Genomic DNA, 16,073 nt, shown 5'->3' on the forward strand with positions numbered 1-16,073 from the left:
ATAGGTGGAATAATGAAATGGTGGATCCAGAATTCCAAACACCTTATGCCAGATACACTATCATCCCTGACACGATTGTCCTAGTGATTTATTGGACATTCCCAACCATCGTCCTTCTTCATTTTTTCTGATATAGTGATGTGAATTACATATGTGTCTATTAACTTAGGTTTCAATGCAGGCTTTAAATGGAACCTTGCAAAGCACCTTTAGTGATGGGAGTTTAACCACAACAGAAAACCTTACGAAAACTGGTTCGATAATATCGTGGAGCCTAAGCATGACCTTCAAAGACTTGGTTCAAGGAAACAGTCACATCCCTCACGCGGCAAAATCGAAGGGATTAATGATGGCTTTGAACATGGGAAACAACCAGCACTGGATCCTTGTTGTTTTCAACTTTAATTGGACGTGTTTTGTGTACAATTCATTGGTTTCCAATGTGATCGACCCTTCCCCAACTATAGATAAGCTATGTGCTTTGCTCTCATACGGACTCCTATTACACGACCCAAATTGTATACACCTTATGTTCTTGCAGCGGAAATGGCAAATAGAACATGTTGATTGTATAAAGCAAACCGATGGGTAGAATTATAGAGTGTTTGTAGTTGCATATGCAGACCAATTAATCAGAGGTGATCACATCCAATTCAGAAGACCTGCAGGTTGCATCTGCAATACCATGGAAAAGGACATAGTTGACTGTGGTATTACTGAACAAAAATATGAAATACACAATATAGCTTTTATTCACGGGGACTTCCGTCTTTTTCAGAGACTTGTGTGTTGTAATTTAATTTTGGTCAATTGTCTACTAATCAAGCTACTGTAATGTGCCCTATAATATTAATCTTAATATTTGTTACTGATAAAGCATAGAAACTGTAGGGGTAATATTCCATCGGTGTCGTAAAGACACGTGGTAGAGTGAGATTACACCGAAGGATTGTTATTAGAAAGGGTATATAACATAAGATAATGGCTCTAGAACTGATTTGGTAAGTTTTGGTCAATTCCTACGAGTTCAGGACAGTTCCTTTAGTTTGACTAGTCAGTTCCACGAAGTAGTTCGGGAACTGGGCAGGTTAGTTTCGAAATTCACTACAAGAAAAAAGGTTTTATATCACTGTTAAAAACAGTGACAAAAAGTCTCTTTAGTCACTGTTTTTTTTTTTTTTCCAAAACCGTGACGGAGTGGAGGTCATTTTGTTTTTCCCAAAACCGTCACAAATATTTGTTCCAAACTAGCCTATCTCCACCACATAAAACAATAACAACTGCTAAAAAACCGTCACAAAAAAACGTATCATTTGTGACGGTTTTAAATAAACTGTTATGCATTCATCATTCTGAACGGTCATAAAAAGTACCATTAGTCATGACGGTTTGGGTAAAACCATAATATGTATAGTTGTTTTTATTAAAAAAAAACATGAATATATGTATATATATATATATATATATATATATATATATATATATATATATATATATATATATATATGAAACTCACAAAATTGGGGACCTATAATAAACTATACACCTGAATAAACTACATACCTGAATATGATCCATTAAATTTCAAGTAACACTCATATATATTGCTAATTTCATTGAAATATTCCAATCCCCTTGGATAACCAATATATATTTGTACTTAATCATCGTAAAGCGTAATGAAATAAATAACACATTTCCCATCTACTTCATATAAATATAATTAGCCTAATCCAAATCCAAATGAAAAAATAACCTAATCTCGTCAAAGTCGATCACCCACATATGAACAAATTGGACAAATCCACAGCGCTTTCCCAACTGGTAGCATTCATTTCTCCAAGGGAGCTCCAAAATCCTAGCTCGCATCTTTTAACACACTAGCCCACTTGAATTCTGCAATTGAAAAGAAGTGGTGACATTTAATATAACTTGATATAAATTGGCCAGTAAATGCACCAATATACAAGGTAACCAAGTAATCTAGGCATGCACAAATTATATATAAGATATTTCTTAAGGATTTAAAGTAAATCATTAGTACGTACGATAGTTGAATGCGAAATAGTTAACTCAAGATCATAAATACCTATGTGAATAAGCAGAATTGCAACTGTTAATATATCTAAAGGGTAAGTCGACCAAAACTATTTGAAACAAGCTACAAGTCATTATAGGCATCTTATAAGAAACCCTGATATCGCAAACAAACAATCTGTCCATTGTTAAGTTAAACCAAGATAGAGTTAGGTCCACTACCCATTAATTGTTCTTGGGGAACACATGTACAACTCAAACCCTTTGTGAATAACTCAAACACTTACAACCAGGTACACAACACCTATATATAAATAAATAAACGTATTGCCAATGCTTTTAGCCTACCCCAAGGAGATGAAAAATAATGTATACGTACACTTTAATCAATTTTAAGTGCCTAAGAGTCGAAAAGTAAACTACGATAATTCATTATGATAATTCATTATCAGTGTTAAGTATATGAACGATGAAAATTTCATTTTGAACAGTCTAACCTGTTAGTTTTGTAGCTTTTAGCACAGACATCGACAAGTAATGAAACTTGGTTCGCTTGAATGTAAACTCAACGGGTAACATTTTTCGTGTAGGTAGCTGATAAGAGCCCAAAACTGTAGTTTTAACCCCTTAACAATCATACTTTTAGACCAATTATGCGAGTAATAAATAAGAGTTAATGCTGATTACGTGTTTTTATGTATTTCAGGCAGTAAAGTCAATTATGTGCAGAACTGTGCCACTTTGGCGAGATAAAGAAGCAAGGGTTGGTTGCTAAGAAGTTCTATGATTAAAGGCCGAGATTCAAGGAGAAAAAGCCTTTGTAAAGCCCGGTCAAAAGCAAAAGTCAAAGTACACGTGGGCAGAAACAGTGCACAAAGTCAGTAGAACTTCCGAAGACCGTATCTTTGGACTCAGACCTTGGAATTGGGCCTACCTTATGTCAAAACGACCGGCTCAGAAAGAGCTTTCCAATGGTCCAAGCTTTGGCCCAATCAGAGGAGCAAAAGCGGACTAAAAGTCTTTTTAAGCCGAATCCATCTGAAGAGCCCTTTTTGGACTGAAGAAATTGGGTTTTGGGCCCAATTTTTCGGCCCAAAACATGGCTCTAAGCCCATGCACGATTTTGGATCTGATTTCCTCCATATCAACAAAGAAGACTGAACTTAGAGGATATAGAGTAGCTTAGGATAAAAAGTAGCCATTAGAATAGCTTCTAGATCTAGTTTTAATTAGAGTAGCCATTTCGAAGTTTTACCCTTAGCATCAATATCGAAGTTAAATTTACTCTTAGTTGTTCTTCTTGTTTTAATTAGAGTATTGAATATTGTTATTGCTTGATTAGATAAATAAAATAGTTTATTATTGATCAAATTCGATTTTGTCAGTTAAATTTGTTAGATCTAAATTCATTTATTATTTGTTATTCATTTCGTAGTTATTGATTTTGGGTTGGATTATTGTTTTGTTAAATTGCATAAAGTTAGAATCTTTCTATTATGTCGTATTCAATTTCATACTGAAAGGATAGCGTAATGATTCTCGGCTAAACCTCCATTAGAAGGGGTTGAGATGCCTTGATGAAAGCTTGATTCTCGATTAGCGTAGAGTAGTCATAAATTCCTTTCCACTCTAGAAACGATTTGTTCACCATGAGAATGGGTTTGATCGTTCACATGCTAGTTATGAATTGGTAGAAATGCCATGTATAATTAGGGATTAGGATGAACCAACTGTTCTGCGAAGCAGTTCAATTCGGATTACGACGATTCATCGTTAGTAAATTAAGTTGAATTAAGGTGGAATCAATCCCCCCTAATTTCTTATTATAGAATCAACGTGGTATTTCCATAGTTTGAATCAATTATAGTTAGTATCTTGTTATGCGTATTTGCATCGTAGTATAAGTCGTAAATCTCTCACTCTCATAGACTTTAGATAAGACTGATTAGGTTATGAAACATCTCATGCTTAAGAACTAGGAGTGGAATGAATCATCTACTCCACTATATCTCAATAGGATTGAGAGTAGAATCTTTGATAAAGCTTAAATAGCAAACAGTTTTATTCTAGTTTTACTAGCGTTTAGAGTTCTCGTGAGTTTTATTCTTTGGTAAAACTAGCGTTTTAGAGCATTATCAGTAGCGGAATCCCAGCTTGAACACGACTCAAACTTTCTACCCTGCGCAGACTGCTAAACACAACTACTATCACTTTTGCTTACCAAATATCAGCTTCTCAAATAAGGACTAATAGCATCAACTTGGTGATGATGTCCACTGAAATATAAGAAACATTCTATAGTAGAATCATCATATAAACATGGAAACAAAAGAAAATAATAATCATCTAGCCAAGTATAGTAGCATAAACAAAAGAATTATTGGACAAAAAAAGTACCTAGTAATTAAGAAGCACTTGATATTCATAAAGGGGCCAAAGTCAAGTCCTTGTTCAAAGAGCACAGTCATGAAACTACAAGGAACAAAAGTAGATTCCTTATTTAGTTCTCTGACCCTAAACAAAATAACATAAAAGCTTAAGCTAGAATCCAGGCGACCATCACCTACTTCATATCACTAGGACTTAGGTAGCATCCAAATATAACTAACATGAGTTCTGACGGAAACTTATTCCTTGGCAGTAGCCCTATATCAAATCATGATAATATGACATGCACTTAACTATGCACTATATTCAAAACGCCTAAGTAACAATGTCAAACCATCACTAATACTATACTGTCAGCCTATATGCAACTCTAAATACCACAAACTAATATAGTCCTTGCCTATTTGAGTGCATTCCATTAATTGTAAACTTTTAGTAAAATTAATGATTTTCAGATCAATCAAAGCTAAAAGTGAAAAACCCTAACTGCCCAATACGAATTAAACTTTGAATGAACATAAATATTGAGTAAATCTTAGGCTGAGTGAAACAACATCACCTGATTGCCTTTTCATTCACTCTTTTTTAATACCCAATGTGAAAATATTCAAAGACAAAGCCGCCTCTCTATGGCAACAATGAGCTTGAAGTGCTTGTTCCTCAAGAATAGCTTGAGCAACAACCACTACAGCAGCAAAAGGCTAGGTGTATGTAGGAACCTGACTTAAGGTAGACTGTAAGATCTCTAATCTATACCATTAACATGAGACTCTAAAATAAAACAAAGTTCTAACTAAGTAAGTGCGTGAAGAAGTTCAGAGGTGGCTACATATATATTATACCTGTTCTTCCAAATCCACTAGTTGCTCATCCTTCAATATGAGTGTCGATCTTTCCCTGAAAGAAGAAACATAAGTTGAATTTTTGCGCAGTTGAAAAACAGCCATGGCCATACTCAAACTTCTATGATGCAGTCTCAACTGTCAAACATTGACACGCTCAAACAACGAATGTAAACCAAGTTCAATGCACAAGGTAGTTATGACCATTCATTGAGTGGTTATGATTATCAGTGAGAAATGACATTTTACCTTTCTTCAATTTCCTTAACCTCCTTCCTCTAGATTTCTTGTTCTTAATAAGGCTCTCGTTGGTCTAACAAAAGATATACAAAACAATGTACGATATCAAAAACTAAACTGCTAAAAATAAGAATGGAGTAGCAAATAAACAGAGCATACATTGGCAACAACTTTCTTCTCCTTAATAGTTCTTTCGATGTTAAGTTGGATCTCCTGCAGCTTTGAATTCACAACTTTTTCCACTGCTTCAGAAATGGACTTCTCCTTTCTACTTCTGGCTTCTAGGAGTAACTTTTCATAATACTGTGAAGTGAAGGAAGAGGTTAGGGACACTAACCTATAAATCAATACTAGGAATAGGGAAATCTAAGTTACCAAGGATGATAGTAAGAAACATTAACTAATACTCTAAGAGCTTATCAGAACAGCAGCGTTGCAGATGCTTAGGTAAGGCCATGTTTTGATCAATCTCAACTTTTGCAGAACAAAATCACTTAAACTCGGTAAATTGTCTGAAAACGTTGAATTTATCAACAAGGACATCACATTACTTTGGTGAATGGTCCTCCCTCTCCTCTCCCAAACCGTTTTTGCTCCTCTTATGGGCGGAGGTTAATAATTATACTGTCGGGAACTTACCACTATAGCCCATTAAAATTTTATTTCATCTACGACAATTAATTTAAATTTTCAAAGGTCCATTTCTGGTAATCTTTCAGCAAGGTTAGAGAAAAAACATATATAGCTGCATGCTGAAGCATTTTTAAGTACATGTCTCTGATTTTCAAGCTCGCTTGCAAGCAAATGGTTGTACTCATCAACTTTCTGTCCAAATATAGAAATAACATTTACACACATATACAACCAAAGAATAGTGCCAAGCGAAGAAATCTTATAGAAAACACGGAGAAAAATCTGAGTAGTCTCAGTTATCTTGATTCTAACCAAGCTAAGTTGCCCAATAATCACTTACATATGATAAGAAATAGATGGAACTATTCTCAAATATTTATGGACGTACATGAATTAAAGCACCAATAAAAATTCTGAAATTGATATAAAGATTTCGAAACCACTTGTATTATATCTTACAGGAGACAAGTTGGCAACTATGGCACTGAAAACAAAATAGCAGACCAACTTGGACACTGTCAATCCACGGTGAAAAGTCTCTTTGAGATTGCCTCCCCCCACCCATCCATTGAAAACCCTTTGGCCTTTTAGTTAGAAAGTCAATTGCATACAAGGGAAGGCGACTGATATTACAGGAAGAAAATAGTTTACAAGATGAAATTGTATGGATCTGACTATGAGAGTTACAGTTATGTTAAGGCAAGTATGCAGGAAAATGACTGAGGTTGAAAGAAAATAAATAATGTCACCGCTTCAATTTCACTGCTGAGCACAGCTCCACTAATTCCAGATTCTTCACTGCCTTCAAAAGTTTCAAAATCTCCATTATATGGCCTGCAATACGAGTTCAACTCGACCGATTTGCCATCAGCTTTTGACTGATTTAGATGGTGAACAAAGTTATCACCAACATAATCCCAAACTCATTGTGTTTCCAAATGAAGAGAATAGCAATGCTATTTTATTGAAATTGAAGAACAAATAATGGATATTAAAGGGGGAGAATGAGAGAGACAGAGAGCTCTAAACCTGTTTGCCTTGCTTCTTCCTCCACAACTCCTTTCAAAGATTAGTGAATACAGTAGTGGTACTCTGAAACAAAATATTAGTATAAATCAAATCAAATCTTTATTTTAAAAACACTAAAAAGGAGTGAATTTGTATTTGGTTGAGTATCAAGTGGGTGAGATAGGACATACAGTTAGTTTAAGGGTTTTTTTGGTTATTTTCTTAATTTTCCAAAAACAAATAATCCTAATCCGCAGAAGTGAAGAAAGAGTCGTGAGAGATTGTGCGATTCATTTTGTTTGTTTTTTGTGAAGCATTTCTATGAGGCACGAACTGCAAGTGTTTGAAGAAAAGCGGGTCGGGAGACTGAATGTGGGCTTTTCGTAGTAGTTTTTTTAGTGCAGTTGTGGGCCGAGACTAAAATTTTAGAATTTGGTCTTCTTTGACATAAAATCCAGGAAAATATAACTATTTTAGTGAAATAGTCACAAATAGTTCTCCACACATATACACATTTTTTAGAAAAAAACCATTTGTGACTGTTTCGAAAACGCACGTCACTAGAAAAACCCTACATCTTATGGCACCGTCTGTGAGGAGAGAAGATACTTGTGGATTTTGGTTTAAAGCGTGGAATCGATAATTTTTTCAATGAATCTGTTTTTGAGAAGATGAGTTTGTCCTTAAAACTCATGCTTTTTTTACAGAGATTTTCCTACGCATGTGACGGTGGGCTTTTAGACAGCAAAGGTCACAGCTTGATCAGGTTTGTTGGACGATATCAAAGTAGCCACTATTTCTGCTTTGGGTTATGCGTTGTGGATGCTTGGCCACGCCGAAGCACTCTTGATAAAGAGCTTTTTGTTACAATGGTTTTACACTAAGCGTGGCGACGGGTTTTTAGACAGCCATGGTTGCTCTTTTTGTTTGCACCAAAGGCTTCTACTTGCTCTGTACCTGTCGGTGTTGTGAAAACAAATACTGGAGGTAAGCTTATTCGTTTTCTTTAGGCGGTAATTTGGTGGTGGACACTAATTGTCCAGCCACATCTTCTTGCTATTACTTGGTATAGCTGAGCAAAAGATTTAAATTCTTGATGTGAGAATTCAGAAATATGTATGCTTGATTTAAATTTTCTTTGTTTGATCTCATCGTAAAAGGCGGTTGTGATCGAAAATTCCAAATCTTGTTGGATGAAGTTTCAACTTTTGGTTGTTTACAGTAATGCTTTAGATCTGCTTCGGTTTATAATCTATGACCTACGATTTGAAAGTTTCTCTGTTACATCGTGTGTTCGTATCAAAGACGACCTTGAATCTTTGAAATCACATGGTGAGCAACGTCATAAGTAAGAAGTTTGTCTGATCAGTATAGAAGTCGGGGAAATCTAAGTGTTATGCTAGAGGTGGTCACTCGACCGCAATCTTGGTAATAACACGACTTTTATATTTCAATAATTGGCAAGAACCTTGATAGAATATCGATTTGTTAACGACTAACGGGATTGATGATTCTCTTGGAAAATTCAATCATGTTTATTGGAAAGTATGTCGCACAGGACGGAACACTTTCTTTCTTCAGTAAAATTTTTATTGATTAAGTTATACCTATAAGTGCTCTAGCCACTTTCAGTTTTGTTAGTAGTAACTTGTCTATTCCATGGGACATCTAATTACATAAGAATGGAGTTTCCTATATGCGTAATATTGTGAACCCTTCCTAGTTAATGATTTGTACACATTAGAGATGCAATCCAACGAGGACGATGGGTGCTGAAAAAGCTACCACTTTCTCTCTCTGCTATCATGAGATTGAGTTCGTGGTTGAAGTCGTCTCTTATGTTTGGGGAATATTTCTACCAGATTTGAAAATGGATGGACTTACTAGCTCTTTGGATATCTTTGAACTGTATCTGGGGTGGTTGTTCGACCACTTCCAAAATAGACGATGACTTGGTTTCTACTCATTGATTAGTGGGGGACGCCTGCACTCTAGCCACACCCAGATGGTATGTCTATATCACCTGCAATTGTGTCAATGGTAACTTGTCAACAATGACAAATTGGCACAATAAGCTACTATATATACAATGGCTCTAGCTAGTTTCCTAACCTTGCTACAATATTGGTGGTTGTTCGACCACTTCTAATCTTGGAGACATCTTCACGTCAATGTTTTGGTGGGAGACTTGTGTAGTCTAGCCACACATATATGATACATCAATCTGGTGAAAGTGACTTGTCAACCACCGAAAGGTTTAACACTTGATTGGTTTAGAGTCGAGTTTCACATTTCGATTGTTATCAATTCTTCAGACTATGATATCGAGTTGATCTACTAGAGGAAGCCTGGTTTGGTGGTGAATAGTTCCTGCTTGTGGTGACGCTAGAGAATGGAGTGGGAATGGAAGTGAGCCTTTCCTAACTACAAGGTTTTCACAACCTGGTAACGAAGGTGGCGTGTGCTGAAGAAGCCTGCCAAAGCTTCTCTTAAAATCATTGTCAGATGAATTTCTTTCAACAAAGAATGGGGGTGGATATTTGGCCACTTCCAACCTTGGTGATGTCCTTACTTCGGTGATAGGTGGGGGATGCATGCAGTTTAGTCACACCTATAAGGCATCCAGTCCAGTATGGCACATGGATCGACAGTTTCTTTGTGAAAAAATTGCTTTAGTTCTTGCGTAGCCATGCCCCATCAGCTTTGTTTCGTATGCAGCATTAGTTCGCAAGGTATATATTCTAGAGGTGGTCATTCTATCACTTCCGAACTTGGTGACACATTTTCATTGATTAGGTGGGGGACATTCATGGTTTAGCCATACTTCTTCTTGGCTCAATTAATGATGAAAATCCCTCCTGTAATGGAGATTTTTTTGATAATTACGGTTGTTCAGCTATGATGTATCAAGTCCAGGTCCAAGGATGGACTTACAAGCTTGTGGTTGAACTCTAGGATTTCTTATAGAGTCAATCCAAGAAAAGATTTCTGGCCTTGTGCTCAGTTTCGACACACCATAGCGAAAGTGAGATATCTCTTTGTACCAAACTCGCTTTTGTAAACGGTTTTTTGAGATTGGAAGAAGACTCGGTGAGCTTTCTCATGGTGTATGCTGCTGTATATATTTCTCATCCAGTTTACACCAAAACTCCAATGTTTTGGTCACTGCGGACTAAAGTAATGATTGGGGGCAGTTTTGGCTCACACTAGGGAAATAGGAATAACTTCCTCTTTTGAGATCGGTTTTGCGCGCCATTTCTTGTGTTGGAAACTAGACTAAGGTGGGCTTCTGTCAGTGTGAGGCACCAAACTTGGTTCTTATGTGTTTGGTTCAGTAAACTAACATCTTTGATAGGAGGTCAGAAACTGGATTTTGTGATGCAAGATGGAAAAATGGCTATTGCTTTCTCTCTGGGGTCGGTTCTGCAAGCCGTTTCTTGTGCCAAAAACTACATTTAATTATCATTTTGGTGGTATATGGCACTACACCTATATCCTCTCTATTTTTTTTTTTAGTTTTATAAGTCTTTCACAGGTAGTACATTAATGAAAAGTGTTAAAGCATGTTGACAAAATAGGCATAACTTCCTCTTTTGAGATCGGTTTTGCTCGCCGTTTATTGCATTGGAAACTAGATTACAATGGTTTTCCAGTGATATATGGTACTACACCTACCACTTCTCTATTCAGTTCAATTTTATAAGTTTTTCAAATGCAGGGAATTAGTAGATAATTTTAACGCACGTTGGAGAAACATGTATAATGTCCTCCCCTGAGGTCCGTTTTGTGAGCTGCTTCTTGCGTTAGAAACTTGAGTCCGTTACCTTTTTGAAGGTTTATGGCACTGCACAAAGTTCTCCTTGTGCTATATCAGGTATTGAATATTTTCTATGACTGTGGACTGAACTTGGAACTCAGACGGTTAGGACACATGTCACAAGAAAGGGCATGTCTTCCTCCATGCAGGTCGAGTATGCAAGCTGTTGAATGTTTTGAAAATAAACTCAAAAATATTTTCTATTGGTATATGGGAAAATGTCTTGGTCTTTTGCAGTTGGACAAAAATCCAGATGTTTAGATGAGTGTGAAGAAAACTTGGAGTCTAGCCAGTTTTGACACATCTCATGAATATGAGCATGTCTTTCTCTACCGAGATCGGATCTGCAAGCCATTTGTTTCTAATTAAAACTGACATGTTGAGCCTTCCAACGATCTATGGTGGTATTCCTGGTTCTTCTTGGAAAGAAACCTAGTTATAGATATTTTGAAGGTTGCATGTCATTCATGAAATCAGTGTAGAGCTGGTTATAATGCTCACTGAGGCTGCAAACCAACTCTAATCTATGTTCTTAAGAGTCGAGAATTATGATGGGACTTTTGGTCCTGTCTTCTTGACTTTTTTATGAAATGGGGGTAAGTGTGTATCTTATCATTGTTGCTTACAATTTTGTTTTTGACAGGATTCTTAACGTCGTCGCTTATAACTTTGCATAAGTTTTTCTTCGACCGACCAGTGAAGATTCTAACTCTAAAAGCATGCGACGCGTGACATCAGGAATTAATTGAACACCGTTGGTCACATAAAAAATTGACTCCAATGTTTATATTAAGTTCCGGATCAGATTCTCGATGGAAGGGTAATCACTAGTATTTGATCGGTGAACTGCATGCCAGTTCGACTTGGATCTAACATGCTTACTAGCATTTGATTAGTGAGTTGTACGCCAGTTCGACCTGGATATGGGTGCTCAAATTCTTGATGGATTGCACTTCCAAGAAGGGCAATCATCAGCATTTGTTCGGTGAACTGTATGCCAATTTGACTTGGAATCCTCGATGGCTTAAGCTATTAGGGAAAATGACCATCATTATATGTTCAGTGAATTATATGCCAGTTCTGCTTGGAACTAGAGATAGTGTTTCTGGGCGAACGAAGTAATAAGACCTCAATTAGTACTCTAGACATCACCCAAGGAGTTGCTAGGAAGTTTTGGGTTGGATCCAGAACCTAACACGCAGTTGTGGCCTGGACTTGTGTCGGCATAACTGTGCTGAAGAAGACTCCGCCATTCTTGACTTAGTCAACAGTGTCATCCTCGATGGGTTAAATCTTTAGGGAAAATGACCACACTATCTATTTAGTAAATTGTATGCCAGTTTGACTTGGAACCAAAGATAATGTTCATGGGAAACTGAATTGTATGCCAGTTCCTTGTGTTCCCACGACATCACCACAGGGGTTGCTAGGAAAATTTATGTTGGATCCAGATTCTAGCACACAATCAATGGTCTGGACTTTTGTCGACATGGTTGTGTTGAGGAAGGCTCCACTACTGTTGTTTTAGCGGTAACCTACTTATTTTTTAAATAAGCAGGACCTATAGTTACTAAACATAGTGTCGTGCTCAAGGCACCGAGATACCATCGTATAGAGATCCCGTCCGATGTTGCTTCTCTCCTACATTCGCGATCTCCACTATGGTTAAACATGATGGCTCCCATGATATCCTAATCAGATTCTGGTTATGCCTCTGTTTTACCAGTTCAGCCTTTTAGGGTTACCTATATTGTTAGTTCCAAATAAACTTTGGGGGCATTAGAGGTAGAATATGCATATTAGTCCATGTTATGTCGTATAACGACGAAATTGTTTAAATGCATGCATAAATAAGTGCAAAAGTTAAGTGAGCTACAAAGTTCAAAATTATAAAACCACTGACTATTAGTCTCTTATCTTCTTTGATGTACTAATATTCTAAAAAATGTTGTGCATACAAATTCCTTTGGTTTAAGACACTGGTTTTGTGATGACACTCAACTCTATGGTTAGTATAATTAGTGGTCAAATCAGTCCATGAGATGCACCTACATTACTAAGATAGACTACTTTTGCCTATGCTTAGTCTCTTTTGATGATCTACTGGACTCATGAACTGATCCGGTAGAGGCTTCGACACGACTAAGGTAGAACACATTGTTTCTTTTACACTTCACTAACTCCTAGTTATTCCAAATAAGCTATGGATCAGAGGCATTTAGACTAGAGGGCTTGAAGTTGAAATTTTTTTTGGTTTCAGTTCATGTATATATAGAAGAACTAAAAAGCAAAATAAATTGAGCTTAAGTGCTTAATCCGGTATATCCGATTGAAATGTTGAGTCACAAGTGTATCCTAAAATAAGTTGTTTAACAGTTTAGTCTGAGCAAAGACACTAAGTTATGGGCAACTTCAGATAACTTCTCGCTCAAAGAGTTAAAGCTCAGTCCACGAGTAGATTGGAGTTCACCTCATATGAGCATTAGAGGTGTAAGTAACATTATTCACACATAATTCATATTAGTTATTGTTGGCGATCAAGATATACTAAACATAAATCTAAGCCAATCAATGTAAAGTTCTGAGGTGAAACACATAATTCATATGGGGAATGGCTGGAGAGAGTACGAGTCATTGCATCACAAATTTGGAAGCCATCAGGGGAATGGCTGATCACGCCCATTGGGAAAGGTTTTCTGTTCCTCCGGTTTTCGAATGCCGAGGATTTAAACAGAGTTTGGGCGAAAGGCTCGTGGGACTTTGACAAAATGCCTATGAGAATCAGTCAATGGACCACGAACTTCAATCCCGACAACCAAAAGCACTCGCATGGGCTGGTTTGGATTAGATTGCCTGGACTTGGTCAGGAATACTGGGAGCCGGAGGCTTTGATGTCGATTGCTCGGGGAGTGGGGTATCCGATGCAAATTGATGAGAAAACCCTCAATAGAGAGTATGGTTACTATGCCAACATTCTTGTTGACGTAGACCTATTGGAACCACTGCCGGATCAAATATATGTCAGGACTAAGTCTTCTAACTTCTGGCAAACTGTCGAGGTGGGCAAACTACCAAAAATGTGCACACATTGCAAAAATGTGGGACATTTGGTAACGGAATGCCGGAGACTTAGAAATGATATGAGGCACAACAAATCCAATGGAAACAAGGACAAGGAGGTGGTCGTAGATGCCACACCCCCACCTCATCCTCTGGAACAGATGGGAGGTAAAAGTCGCAGACGTCACGGAAAGAAAAATATCACTGGAGAGTCCAGCAAGCAAGGGGAGTCTTTGTGGAAAGTGAAAAGTTCAGACAAGTCCATCGAAGTTCAGACGCAAAACCGGTTTGCGGGGCTGGAAGTGGACGAGATACACCATGTGGAGGACACTGCTATTGCCTCAACAGAGAAAAATCCGGAGAGTAACTTGGGGAATGTAGTGGAGTTATCTACTGCAGAGGAGACTGTTACAGTAGGTGTGATAGAAACTGCAGTGGATAACACAGCATCGAGGGGTGCTGCAAAGGGAGCTAAAGAGCGGTACACAGCTGAAAATCTTGCCTTAGAGGGGGTTTCTGAGAAATCCACTCTGAATGGCGTGGAAGAGCTTGACTATACTGAGGGTGTGGAAGTGCTTACCGCAGTTGCGAAAACAACAACTGGGTATGCTCAGGTGGGTAACAGAGCTGAGAAATCAGTGGTGGATGTTGTGATTTGCCCAATCGCAACAGGCAAGATGGCTGATGCACCAAGGTCTGAAACAGAGGTATCTCTGAAAGAGCTAGGAGTGGCAAGAGGGATGGAAACTCTGACAGAAAAGGGGGCTACGAAATCAGCGGCAGCAGCATCGCAAGTTGCGGGGATGCCAGTCTCACTCCTTCAAAAAGAATCACCATCTATCTTTGTGTCCAACTTTCAAGCAAACCTTGAAGAGGCTGTCCGATTACAAGTAGTAAACACACAGCCAGAGGGTGAAAGTTTTGCGTCTCCTCTGGCTCATGGACCTACCTCAAGCATAGTGTCTAACTTCACCCATGAAGAGACTGTTGAGGCAAATTCACTCACCGAGGATCAGGTGGTTAAATGGGGTGATGAACCGACACAAAGAGCTGTCCATTATCCATCTTTGCAGGACAAGAGCTCTTCAGACAAGGGGGCGAATAGCCAAGGATCAGTCTCTCTTTCATCAATGTTGACAGGACAAGTGAGCCTACATCCTTGGGAGACAGAAACAGGGCCAAATTAAACTATGAGGCTAATTCCTTGCTGAGAGCAATTAACTGGGCTGATTTAGCGGATGATGAGAATGACGAAGTAGGTGAGGAACCAGGCCAGATGATAGTAAAGTATAAGAATAAGCCGAAATGGATGTTGCAGGAGTACTCTCCTCCATCCACAAGGGCGAGGAAAAATAACTCCGCATAATCAATGACGAACGTTCTATTCTGGAATGTTCGAGGAATGCGAAGAACAACTCCAAAGTTATACTTAGAAGAGATTATCCAGAAGTACAAGCCAGACTTGATCGGTTTGGCAGAGCCTCTCAGAGCCCCCACCGTGACTCCTCCATGGCTGCTTAACAGGGGCTACAACAATAACTTTGCGCATAACCACTCGGATAGCAAAACAGGGAATATTTGGGTTTTCTGGAAGCATGACATGGAGGTGAATGTGATTGTAAATAATGACCAGCACATAACTATAAGTATGAACCAGCATATAATTTCTTTTGTACATGCCAAATGCTTCTACATACAACGAAGAGCACTATGGGAAGAACTTGGGTTTTTTGGTGCACTAAACACTTCCTGGATTGTAATTGGCGACTTCAACACCATTACCACAAGAACGGAGAAGAAAGGCGGAAGGTATCCGAATCAAAAAGCAATGAATGAGTTCGTGGATTTCATAAATAACAATGCTCTATTAGACACGGCCACTCTGGGGCATAGCTTCTCCTGGTGTAATCAGCAAATAGGGAAGAAGCGGATTTTGGCAAAGCTCGACAGAGCTCTCGTTAGCAACAGCTGGATGCTAGAGAATCCCAACTGGAGATGCAAGATATTGCAACGCAAGTTTTCTGACCACTCTCCAGTAATGGGATGGT

The 16,073-nt window shown here is 38.1% G+C and overlaps 1 long non-coding RNA gene across 1 annotated transcript; it reads right to left on the reverse strand.

The window, feature by feature from the left end:
- Positions 1 to 1,578: 1,578 nt before the first annotated feature.
- On the reverse strand, positions 1,579 to 7,496 carry LOC147516441 (uncharacterized). The gene is made up of 9 exons (XR_015213661.1): positions 7,340 to 7,496; positions 7,170 to 7,232; positions 6,890 to 7,018; positions 6,279 to 6,332; positions 5,667 to 5,810; positions 5,517 to 5,580; positions 5,268 to 5,322; positions 4,435 to 4,509; positions 1,579 to 1,896 (listed from the first exon to the last, which is right to left on the reverse strand). It is a non-coding gene; the product is annotated as an uncharacterized LOC147516441 (long non-coding RNA).
- Positions 7,497 to 16,073: the final 8,577 nt, after the last annotated feature.

The sequence above is a fragment of the Coptis chinensis genome, chromosome 2 (genome assembly GCF_015680905.1).
Source record: "Coptis chinensis isolate HL-2020 chromosome 2, ASM1568090v1, whole genome shotgun sequence".
NCBI lineage: Eukaryota > Viridiplantae > Streptophyta > Magnoliopsida > Ranunculales > Ranunculaceae > Coptis > Coptis chinensis.